The 11,682-nt window shown below is 37.6% G+C and overlaps 1 protein-coding gene across 1 annotated transcript in view; it reads right to left on the reverse strand.

Moving 5' to 3' along the window:
* The window catches only part of LOC143364149 (echinoderm microtubule-associated protein-like 2), a 497,449-nt gene extending 486,394 nt beyond the window's left edge, over positions 1-11,055 (reverse strand). Inside the window, exon 1 of the mRNA XM_076804737.1 lies at positions 10,485-11,055. The gene's annotated coding sequence lies outside the window, so the exon portion shown is untranslated. The remainder of the gene's footprint in view (positions 1-10,484) is intronic.
* Positions 11,056-11,682: the final 627 nt, after the last annotated feature.

Genomic DNA, 11,682 nt, shown 5'->3' on the forward strand with positions numbered 1-11,682 from the left:
CTTTAATATAAATAACAGCTGAAATCGTTCTTTTGTTGCTACGATGCACACATTAAGAGAAAATCATTATAAATTTCTCTTTCCAAACTTTCATTACGTAATACAATGACCTCCCAAACAAGTTCAACCACGCCGATAAATGTACTTGGAAATATACCATCTATAGATCCAAAATTAGACGGTATTTCAAATTATTCCACCTGGAAATTTATAATGAAAATTTCACTATTGGGTTAGACTTGTGGAATTGTGTTACAGTACCAAATGGCAGTAGCATAGATTCAAAAAAGGATCAGAGGGCATTGGCGGCCATTTGCTTGAACGTTCGCTCACATTGTTATGTTCACGTAAAGGATGCGACAACAGCCAAACTTGCGTGGGAAAAACTAGCTAAAGCCTACGAGGATAACGATTTATCACGCATTTTAATTTTAATGAGAGCGTTGTTTAAATTAGATTATGCAAACTTTGAAAGCATGAATCAGTATGTATCAGATGCTTTAAATTTGTCTAAAAAACTTGCAGGCATCGGTAATCCAGTAGAAGACAAATTACTGGCTGTTATTCTATTGGTCGGTTTACCAACGGAATATAAACCGATGGTGATGGCTCTTGATAGTTTGCAGGTACAGATCACAACGGAACTTGTAAAAACTAAGCTATTGCCAAAAGATGTGAAGGTTCAGCTTGAAAATAACCTAAGTGACGTAGCATTTGCAATAAAACAGCAACAAAAGTATCATGATAAGACAAGGTTTCAGTTTCAGAAAAAGGCTATAAAATGCCATGGTTGTGGAAAATTAGGACATATCAAGCCAAATTGCAGAAATTTGAAACCAGAGTCGTTAGGAGAAAATTCAAACTCTTCGAAAGGTCAAAGAAATCACAAAAGATTATACTGCAGGAGAGAAACAAACTGTAATAGTTGCAGACAATAAAATTCTCCATACCACAGGAAGCGGACGTAGTCGTAAAAATCAAAGGTCAGTCCGAAAACAAGATTATTACTAATGTTTTACATGTGCCTGATCTAAATGCTAGCTTGCTGTCAGTAAATAAATTAGCTAGCAAGGATTTTGTATTGGTATTCGACGCGTTTGGTTGTAAATTGTACAAAAACTCCGATTTCCAAGCAAAAAGAGAAGTGTTGGTGACAGAAACTATCGAAAACGGATTATACAAATTACATATAGAACCGTTAGTAAGTACTGTATATAATGTCGTAAGCAACCAACAAACTCAAGAGCTTTGGCATAAAAGGGTTGGCCACCTAAATGATCGCAGTATGACTTTGTTGAGGAAAGGTTTGGCGTCCGGAATCCAGTATAATGAGTCTAATAAAAAAAACTCTGTATAACCTGCATCAAGGGAAAGCAGACCAAATTACCATTTGAAAGTAAAGGTCGGAACAGAGCAGATGACTTTTTGGGAATTCTGCATGCCGACGTCTGTGGTCCATTTCCACAGCTAAGCTGGTCTGGTGCACGATATGGATTTATCTTACTTGACGATTTTTCATGTGTGACCTTTTGTTACTTCCCAAAGCATAAGAGCGAAGTAACAACGGCCTTTAAGGAATTCAATGCTTGGGCAACGAATGGAAAAGGCAAAACCATAAAAATATTTCGAACAGATGGAAGAATTGTTAAAGAATAATCGCTTCCGTCACCAAACAACCATTCCGCACACTCCTCAGCAGAATGGAGTAGCTGAACGAGCTAACCGAATGATAATAGAAAAAGCAACCTGCATGCTGCAAGATGCAAATTTGAATAAAAAATACTGGGAAGAAGCAGTACGCACAGCTGTGTATTTAAAAAACCGTTCGCCTTCAAGAGCAATTAAAGGCAAGACGCCATATGAAATATGGACCAACGAAAAATTTGATCTAAGGCATTTACGCGTTTTTAGGTGCAAAGCGTACAAGCATATTGAAAAACAACAACGAACAAAATTTGATAAAAAGGCGAAAGAATGTGTCTTTGTGGGTTATTGCTTAGACTCAAAGGGATATAGGTTGATAGATTTACAAAACCCAAAGCGGGTACTAAAAGCAAGAAATGTCGTATTTATAGAAAACGAATTCCCAACACAAAAAGAAGAAAAGGAAGATAGCAGCAGCACTGTTAATTTTCGACAAGAAAATCTATTCTACAACATAATTCCTGATAGAACAGAGCAAGAAAACAACTTCCAGTCGGAGGTTAACGATTCATTTTCAATCTCCAACGAAGACACTAATTTCGAGTGCGTAAATGATACCGATAATACAGCAGAATTTGAGACAGATAATCTTTCAACGCCTCTACCAGAGAGGAGATATCCAGAAAAGGAACGAAAGTCAAGAGAATTTCCGGGTATGGCCAGACATCAGGCGTTCTTCACAACAAATTCTGATCCAAAGTCCGTAGAAGAAGCGTTGTCTAGTCGTGGGTGTGAAAGATGGAAAAACGCTATGAAAAAAAATTCGAAGCCCTCAAGAAAAACGAGGTATGGGATTTAGTTACTCTTCCAGAAGGAAACAAAGCCATAAAGTCCATGTGGGTCGTCAAGTAAAAAACAAACGAAGATGGTAAGGTAATAAACTACAAAGCTCGCCTAGTGGCAAAGGGCTGTTCACAGTCCTTTGGCACGGATTTTAATGAAACTTTTTCACCTGTTAGTAGATATTCCACTATTAGGACCTTATTTTCGCTTGCATTACAATTAGACATGAGTATAGATCACTGGGACGTATCAACAGCCTTCCTCAATGGAAAATTAGATGAAGAGGTATATATGGAGCAACCCAAAGGTTTCATCATCGACAAAAACAAAGTCTGTCGGCTAAAACGCGCGATATATGGATTAAAACAATCTGCGCGAGTATGGTATAAAAGAATTCACAATATTTTAATAAAATTAGAATTGAAGGCAAACATGAGTACCTCGCGTGTAGTACTATAAAACGGTAAATAACTCAAAGTTAATAATTTGTTTATATGTCGACGATATATTAGTATTTAGCAATAACGTACAAGAAAAAATCAAATTAAAAAATCAATTAGCTTCGGGATTTTCGATCAAATACCTAGGTGAGGTAAAATCAATATTAGGAATCAGGGTAACAAGAAAAGAAAATTGTATTTATTTAGATCAAAGTAGTTATATAAAAGACATCTTACAGAAATTTAATATGGAAAATTGTGAACCAGCCAAAACTCCGTATGCGGTGAGAGTAAAATTAGAAAAGGCAACTGTAATAGATGATCGTCCATACCAGGAGATGATGGGTCATCTAAATTATCTGGCCTTATATACACGACCAGATATTGCCCATACTATAAGTTATCTTAGCAAATTTAATAATAGTCACAGTGAAGAGCACTATGGTATGCGGCGAAGCGTGTATTACGATACCTAAAAGGAACTATGGATCTTTGTCTAGCATACAGAAAATCCGGTATTGATGTTACGGATTTGGTCGATGCAGATTACGCAAATGATAACGGAGATCGAAAATCTTACAGCGGATTTACCTTCGTACAGGGTGGAGGAGCTGTAATATGGCAAAGTGAAAAACAAGCGTCAAAGAGCAATTTCAACGAGTGAAGCCGAATACATTGCACTCTCCGAAGCTTGTAAGGAAGCGAAATTTTTTAATAACTTTGTATATGAAATTACAAATAGAAAAATTCTAATAAACGTGTTTAATGATAGTCAGTCAGCGTTAGCGTGGGCAAACGAACAAAATGCCGTACAGTCGCACGAAACATATTGATATTAAAAACCATTTCGTACGAGAAGCAGTAAAATCAGAAATTGTAAAACTACGCTATATAAACACAAAAGATATGGTCGGCGACATTTTGACAAAGGCGTTGACGGTGGACAGGCACAATAAACTCGCAAAAGGGTTAGGATTACTGAGGCGTCCGAAATGTCGTCAGTCCGCCTGTCGGACTTCGCGGGGTCGTAAATCCCGTTTCGCTTGCTCGCGGACGATATTCGGGCCTTGACGGAGTTACGGGCTAACTACGTCTATTTGAAAGAAACTCGACGTTTTGGAACAACACTTCAATATATTTTAAAACTTAACATTCACAAGTCCGTTGGCGAGATATAATGCGTACAACGAGTTTCGATTCGAGGTATTTTAGCTTTCTGGTCGTTCGGTGTCGTGTCGTCTATAACGTTAGCTCGGACTCTTCTTCTATTGGTTAGTGGGTGGTGCATTTGGTCGTCGGAGTAGGGATGCGATTTGGTGGAATTGTGTTTAGATTATCTGAATGGATTAGGTGTGAAGGATATGGGAAAGATGGTCTGGAAAATGAAGTGTTTGTATATTGCCCTTTCAATGGGCTCGCTCACGGAGGTCTCGAAGTGGTGTCCGATGACACCCAAATCTTGGGACCGTCGCGTCGCCTCAAGAGTCAAGTGGCTATTGCAGCCGACCGTGTTTATGGTAAATCTCACGTTCGGTCTGTGTGGGACCGAACATGCCGCCCGCCTTGAACTATTTAGTTCAATAATATATACAATGTGATTTTACGATATGTGCTGTGTTTTGTTAGGATAAGATACGAAGTAAGACTATAAGATATACGCTTTGTTATAACTAGATTAAACTAAAGTTATACAAATATAACGAATAAGCAAGATATGAATATTTTTGTGTGGGGCCGAACAATTACATTTATAGACGTAGCGATTAAGTGGGAGTGTTGGAAACCAGGAAACTGTGTTACCGATCGCAATTGTAATCGCGACATCTTCGTTAGGATTAAGCAACAATATGTGTAATAAGGCCTACGTGAGGAAACCGGGGAACACTCACTCTGTGTATAGCCGCCTGTGCGGAATGTCGTTTCTGTTTACATCGTCTGGTGCTCTAAAGTGTAACGTTCGAAATATACATATACAGGTAACCCGCCTATAACACGGTAGATAGGTTCCTAGAAAATGCCGTGTTGTATGAGACCAGAGCCAGTACAAAAAGAGGGGTTACGATCCGAAAACATTAAAAACAAATATTTTTTTAATTCTACATAAACAACTTAATTTTTATTAAAAATATAAATGTATGTACGATACAAAACAAAAAATATTATTTTAATTTAACGCAATTTATATAGACTAAGAGAGGAGATTCAAATCACTGCGTTAAACCTACAATCACAACAAGCAGGCAATACTCAAGCTCAAAACAATAATCAGGCCCAATCGGGAAACTTTGCAAATATGTACCGCACGGACGGGCGCATCACGCGGTCACCCGACAGAGCGCCAAGTATACAACATCGAGTCCGAGATCGCCGAATCTGTAGCGCGCGAATAAAAACCCGAAGTGGTTACGTGCCTGTTGTGCGAATCAGCAGCTTCGATCTAATTTCGCCTTCAAATCTCATGGTTGATAGTGGATCAGGCCCTAACCTCATAAAAATCCGTTTAATCAACCCCTCTACTAAAATTAATCAAAACGAAATTCTCCAATTGAGCGGCATTACGACACAACAGGTACTGACCAGAGGGGAATTAAAAATAATATCCTAGGGCGACTCGTAACCTTTCACGTCTTAGATAATAACTTCCCAATTACTCAAGAGGCCATCATCGGTTCCGACTTCCTTGTACCCCAAAAATTAGACTCGCAGGGGAACAAACAATGGAGGATGGTATTGGATTTACGAATGTTAAACGAAAACACAATCGGAGATGCATACCCACTACCCAACCACTACTCGACCAATTAGGCGGCGCGAAATACTTCTCAAGATTTGATTTAGCGTCAGGATTTCATCAAATTCATATACATCCGGATGACAAATATAAAACGGCTTTCACAACACCGCATGGGCACTACGAGTTCGAGCGAATGCCATTCGGTTTGAAAAGCGCCCCCACGACATTCCAGCGTTTAATGGATCGAGTATTGTCAGGACTACAAGCCAACGAGGTTTTTGCATATCTGGACGTTATAGTTATATATTCAAGCTCATTACGCGAACACGAAATTAAATTTCGAAAACTAATGGATAGACTGCGCATGGTTAATTTAAAACTACACCCCGACAAATGGGAATTTTTAAGAAAGTGTGCTACATCGGACATATTGTTAGCGAAAACGATGTCCGGCAAACCCCAAAACAACTAGAAGCCGTACAGGAATTCCCGGTTCCCAAAACGCAAAAGAACATTAAGCAATTTCTTGGATTAGCAGGGTATTATAGACGATTTATCCCAAATTTTTCTAAAATCGCAAAATCATTAACACAATTATTAAAACAGGGTGAATCGTTTAAATGGACCGAAAGAGAACAAGATGCATTCCAAACTCCACGCGATAAACTGTGCGAAGAACCGGTACTACAATACACCGATTTTAATAAACCTTTTGTTTTGACCACCGATGCATCGGAATTTGCAGTAGGAGATGTGTTAAGTCAGGGTCCGATCGGCAAATACAAACCAATAGCTTATACATTCCGAGTTTTAAACGGTTCAGAATTAAATTAACCCACAATAGAGAAAGAATTACACGCTATCATATACTGTGTAAACCATTTTCGACCGTACTTGTATGGAAAAAATTCACTTTAATAACAGACCACAAACCGCTCACCTGGCTGCATTCCGTTAAGGATCCTACCTCACGGTTACTGAGATGGAGATTGAAACTTGCTGAATACGAATACGATATTTCATATAAGGCAGGAAAGACAAATGTAAATGCCGACGCACTGTCCCGAAATCCCATAGAAAGGCCCGCATACCCAATTCATACTGAGAGATTGAATTAGACATACTTTCGGACCCCAAAGGCGAACAAATCCGAAAATGGAATGACCATGCATGGATACTCAAAACTCCGCCACCACAAACTGCGGAAATGAGGGAGGAAATAGAACCCTTTATCACTCGCACAAATATGAGAACAAGAAGCCAAACTGCCCAAGATATTGACGGACCTGCACCATTCACAGAGAAAGAACTTCGCGAGCGCTCCGCTAAACGATACAAAGTTAAAGCAATGATCCACCGAGAACACACCACATTCCTTCCGACGACAGAACCCGATGACGACAACGACGACGACACCCCTTTGACGGCACGTCTAACGTCACATAAACCAAGGCCACAGACTTTTCAAATCCCAGAACAAAGAACGGCCAAACACCCAAAAACATTACAATCACAAAATACAATAATCATAGAAAACATATTCGATTCGGAAGAAGAAGAAGAGGGAAAAACGGACGACAGCAACGAAGACGAATTAGACCACGATAACTTCGACCGTATAATCCAAGACGAAGAATGCCTACACAGCAGAGAAACAAGATCCATAAGGAATACAGTATTAAACCAACGAGATAAACTATACATGAGAAAAGATAACTCTCTGTACTTCCTTACCGAAAACGGGGAGCCAGTGGACAAAGGAGCAAAAGAATTCGAAGGGAAGAGAGAACGACCCACAGAACTCTCACACCGAGGACGTCATTTTTACAAAGAAAGGAAACAAATGACACATAATAGTAATTTGCAAAAGAACCTTAGGAGAAAGGACAACACCAAAAATATTCGCGGAGACCTTCCAAAAATTGAACAGAAGACTCAAGGAACACAACATCGAAACAATAGGAATCGCAAAATTCAACAAAATAGATGATATTGACTGGCAAGAAACAATAAAATTACTACGTAATTCCACTACAGGAAAACACATAAAAATAATAGTCTGTCACGGAACGGTTATCGAACCAGAAAGTCACCAACGAAGAAATATTCTTGAAGAAGCCCATTGTTCAACCGTAGGTCGACATAAAGGAATTATTAAATGTTGGAATTTATTTCATAAATGTAGACCAAAATCAATATATTATTTCTTTAGAAGGTAGGATCGATTGAATCGGCTATTGACCCGTATATGCATACATTGCACCTACAGTTAATATACATTGTATGTTGTCCCCGGCATGGGACCCTCGATCTTCAGTTGTTCATATTGGACTGTTGTTCCTCTGTTTCGATCTCTTGTGTTTCATTCGTAACGTTTCTTTCGCTGGATAAAGACGTGTCTCACAACGTGCTTCTAGAGTTACTATTCAAATATAAATTCTATTTCATATTTTATATTAGAGTGTGTTTTCTTATATACCCATATTCCGATATTAAAACATACAATAGAATACGACAAAGATTTTACTGGGAGAATCTCGAAACCGACGTACAAAAGAACTTTAAATATGCATATCTCAGCCGGAACCTAATAGAACTTAGCACCGACTATACTGTGATAAACTATGATTTGTTGACCAAAAAATGCAAAAAAATTCATTTGCGGCAGATTGCAACAAATCTACTAATGATCATAACTCATTATGATACAAGTATAATTAAAAGTCTATCGAGTTTGGTCTCCTTTTGACCAGAAAAATCTCACCAATTTATTGATGAAAGTTTCGTACAAATAGAACTAAGAATGAAGAAACTACAATGTCTTGTTCATTGATCACTCTCGAAATAGTCGAAGCGAATTCGAATGTTTACATTGATCACTGTCAGGACGGTGGAAGCGAATGTTGATCGCTGTTTGCGGTGTAGGTAATTTATTAGGTAATTAAAAAGTTATGATTACATTCATCACTTCTGGAGCAGTGGAAGCATCACCGCATTCATCGAATTGATGGTTTAATGAAACATGGTGCACTAATAATTGATCATCCTGTAATACACAGTTTTACTGTTGTCACAAAACAAATGCAAGAAACGACAGGTAATGAAGATAAAGAACAAGAGGTCTTTGGTTTGCAGCACCAATACTTGACCGATAGTAACGAAAATGAAAACAGAGATGCAGATCACGGAGAAGTTATCAAATTGCGAAGACCGTTACAGCAAGATATCAACGTTAATGAAGAACAAAGAGAAGAATTACAAGATATATTGCGAAGATTGGAATCATACGTGTCACGGTTGGTGCAATTACATTTGGAGGCCATGAAGATGTTTAACTTGGAAACACCAATAGAATAATATTAAAACATCTTTTTGGAAAAATCCATCGTACATGTATTTCATTTGTTCAACACTGAAAAACACGTAAATTACTCGATAAGTAAAAGTAATTCAAATTATACCGTGTTTAGACAGATTTTGTTGGATTATTATCGAACATTGTAAATTGAATGTATCGATCAGTTAAAAATGACTCAATGTTCTAAGAAACCTTATTTTATACAAGGATAGCAGAAGGAATGTCAGATGTGTTCGTGGTGGGTCCTGCAGGGAAAACCCTCGAACCTCCAAGGCAATAAGTTAAACTGTCCCTAAAAGTTAAGTGAGCCCCAGCTTTCTTTTTGGCCTGCAATTCAGTTCCTTGTAGGAAACCTTTGAGTAAAGACGTTCTTTCCGAGCCGTTAAATAAAGTAATATATTCAAAGATCATATATTCAAATAATATATTCAGTATATTTAGAATAGTATTTATTTAACTATTCTATGGAATAGTTAATCCAACACATTTTAATCAGAAAAATCTCATAAATATGTTACTAAAAGTTCTGGAAAAAAGAATAAAAATACAAAAGTTTTGTATTTATGTTACCATTGTAATCGATACGCCTCTATGCCGATTGTTACAACTCTGTACGTCTCTTTCTTTCCACAAGCTGTTCTCCTTTGCGTTGAAAACTTTCGTCACTTATTAAATAAGTAAATATGTATGATCGAAATTCTATCGTGTTTGGTTTCGTTTTAATCAGAAAAATTTCACAAATACATTGGCAAAGGTTCGGTAACGAAATAACTAAAAGTAATACTCTTTCATCATTGTATTAGTATTGCCTCACCGATATACTGTCTCGGATCGTGTTACATTATATGTAGCGCAACCGAGCGCCCTAGGATGAATCCACTAGCAGTGGGGATAAAATTTGATCACTCTCGGAGGGAAGACTATACGATGCCACTAGAAAAACTCAAGGTTACAAGGATATCTCAGAAAATATAAGGCCTTAATGATTTTTCCAAAAAATCAATTAGATCGGCATTTGAATTTTGATGATAAAGTGATATATTAGTAAAAGAGTAAAAAATATTAATATTCATTAAAAAAATTTTGGATTTATTTAGGACATACAAAACTATAAAATTACAACAAATTGAAAAATATTTCATAAAAAAGAAAAAACGAAAATAGACTAAAATTTGCATTGTTTTCAGTCTATTTAACATTTCAGAATTATAAACATATGACGACATAAAATAAACTCTATACAAGAGAAAATGGAAAAGAATGCTAAAATAACTATGATTTGTTCAATATATAAATTACAAATTTTTATTTCGTTTAAAATTTTTTCGGAAAATATGCTTACACCCGATACTGCCTCAGGCAATTTCGAGTGAAAACGTGTTTAGTGAAATAATTAAATGAAATATTTAAAATCGTGATAATCGTGAAAATTTATGTGATAAATAAAAATTATGTTTGTCAATACCTGTGTGCAAAATGATTATGCGGTGTATGTAAGCCTCGAGTGGACCTCTTGCACGGGAATGTTAGTCACTGGTGTAAATAACGACAGGGCGACCGATCGGAGGACGTTGGTGGGGTCGGGCAGAGGTAAATAATAGACACAAGCTCGCGGATCTATCCTCTCATCAAGTATTTGTATACAATTCTGTTGAACGTGAATCCACGATGTTCAGGAATCCTTGGAAAGTTTTCTATCGATATCCCCTTTCCTCCTTCTCGCCTTGTCTCTTTTTCTTCTTTTCTCCTTTCCTTCTTTATTCCTCGCGCAGCGGCGAATTGAAGCGGTTTCCGTTTCGTGGGCGTCGTCAGCAATCCCGTTCACACTCGCTCCGAAACTTCCTGATAGCGGTAGAACTGGACGCACAACAAAATCAGCATTAATCTGTTCGAACAGGTTGAGCCAGAGGAAAACTTTACGGAAAGATCCCGAGATTCTGAGAAAACGGAAACACAATAAACGAAAGTTCGCGAAGCAGCACCGAACGAAGCGAACCGCACGCTCAAGAACCTAGCCAAGCACTGGTGAGGCCGCCGACAGGTGAGCCGTGCCAACAGTTTACGGTCAGTGACGTATCACGCGTGTGTTCTATTCAGGGCAACAGGTGTGAGCCGGCACAGTAGCGTACCTTGCGACGGTGCTCGCCAACTTGTCGAGAATTTTCTCAACAAGAGATGCACTTGTCATAATACATATGTACATTTGTACCACATGTATAGCGCACTCTATAGTAAATGAATGTTTATTTAATAGAGAACTGATCTCTATTTTGATCAGTCTTAAACATCTTCAATTGAAACATTAATTTTTGATACTTTTGTCTAACTAAAAAGTTGTTTTGCATGTTTCTCCAACGGCCTTGATATAAAAGCGCCTTCCACCGAATTTTTATTTGTTTCTTTCTGTGTACCCAATAATTATTCTGCATTAATACTAATTAATAATAATCAAATTTATCTAAATGCATCTGAATAAAAATGTGTTCGAATTTTATTAAAACTTCCACAGCATTCTTCAGAATTAACTGAATTAACTGACATAGACTCTTGTTTTTCAAGAAGTTTATGATTGAAGCTATCGCACACACTTTAAATATACATATAGTGCATTTGGTTATAAAACGTCAGCCGTTAGAAAGTAATTGTAGTCGTTGCGGCAGCAC

This window comes from Halictus rubicundus, chromosome 1 (genome assembly GCF_050948215.1).
Source record: "Halictus rubicundus isolate RS-2024b chromosome 1, iyHalRubi1_principal, whole genome shotgun sequence".
Lineage (NCBI taxonomy): Eukaryota > Metazoa > Arthropoda > Insecta > Hymenoptera > Halictidae > Halictus > Halictus rubicundus.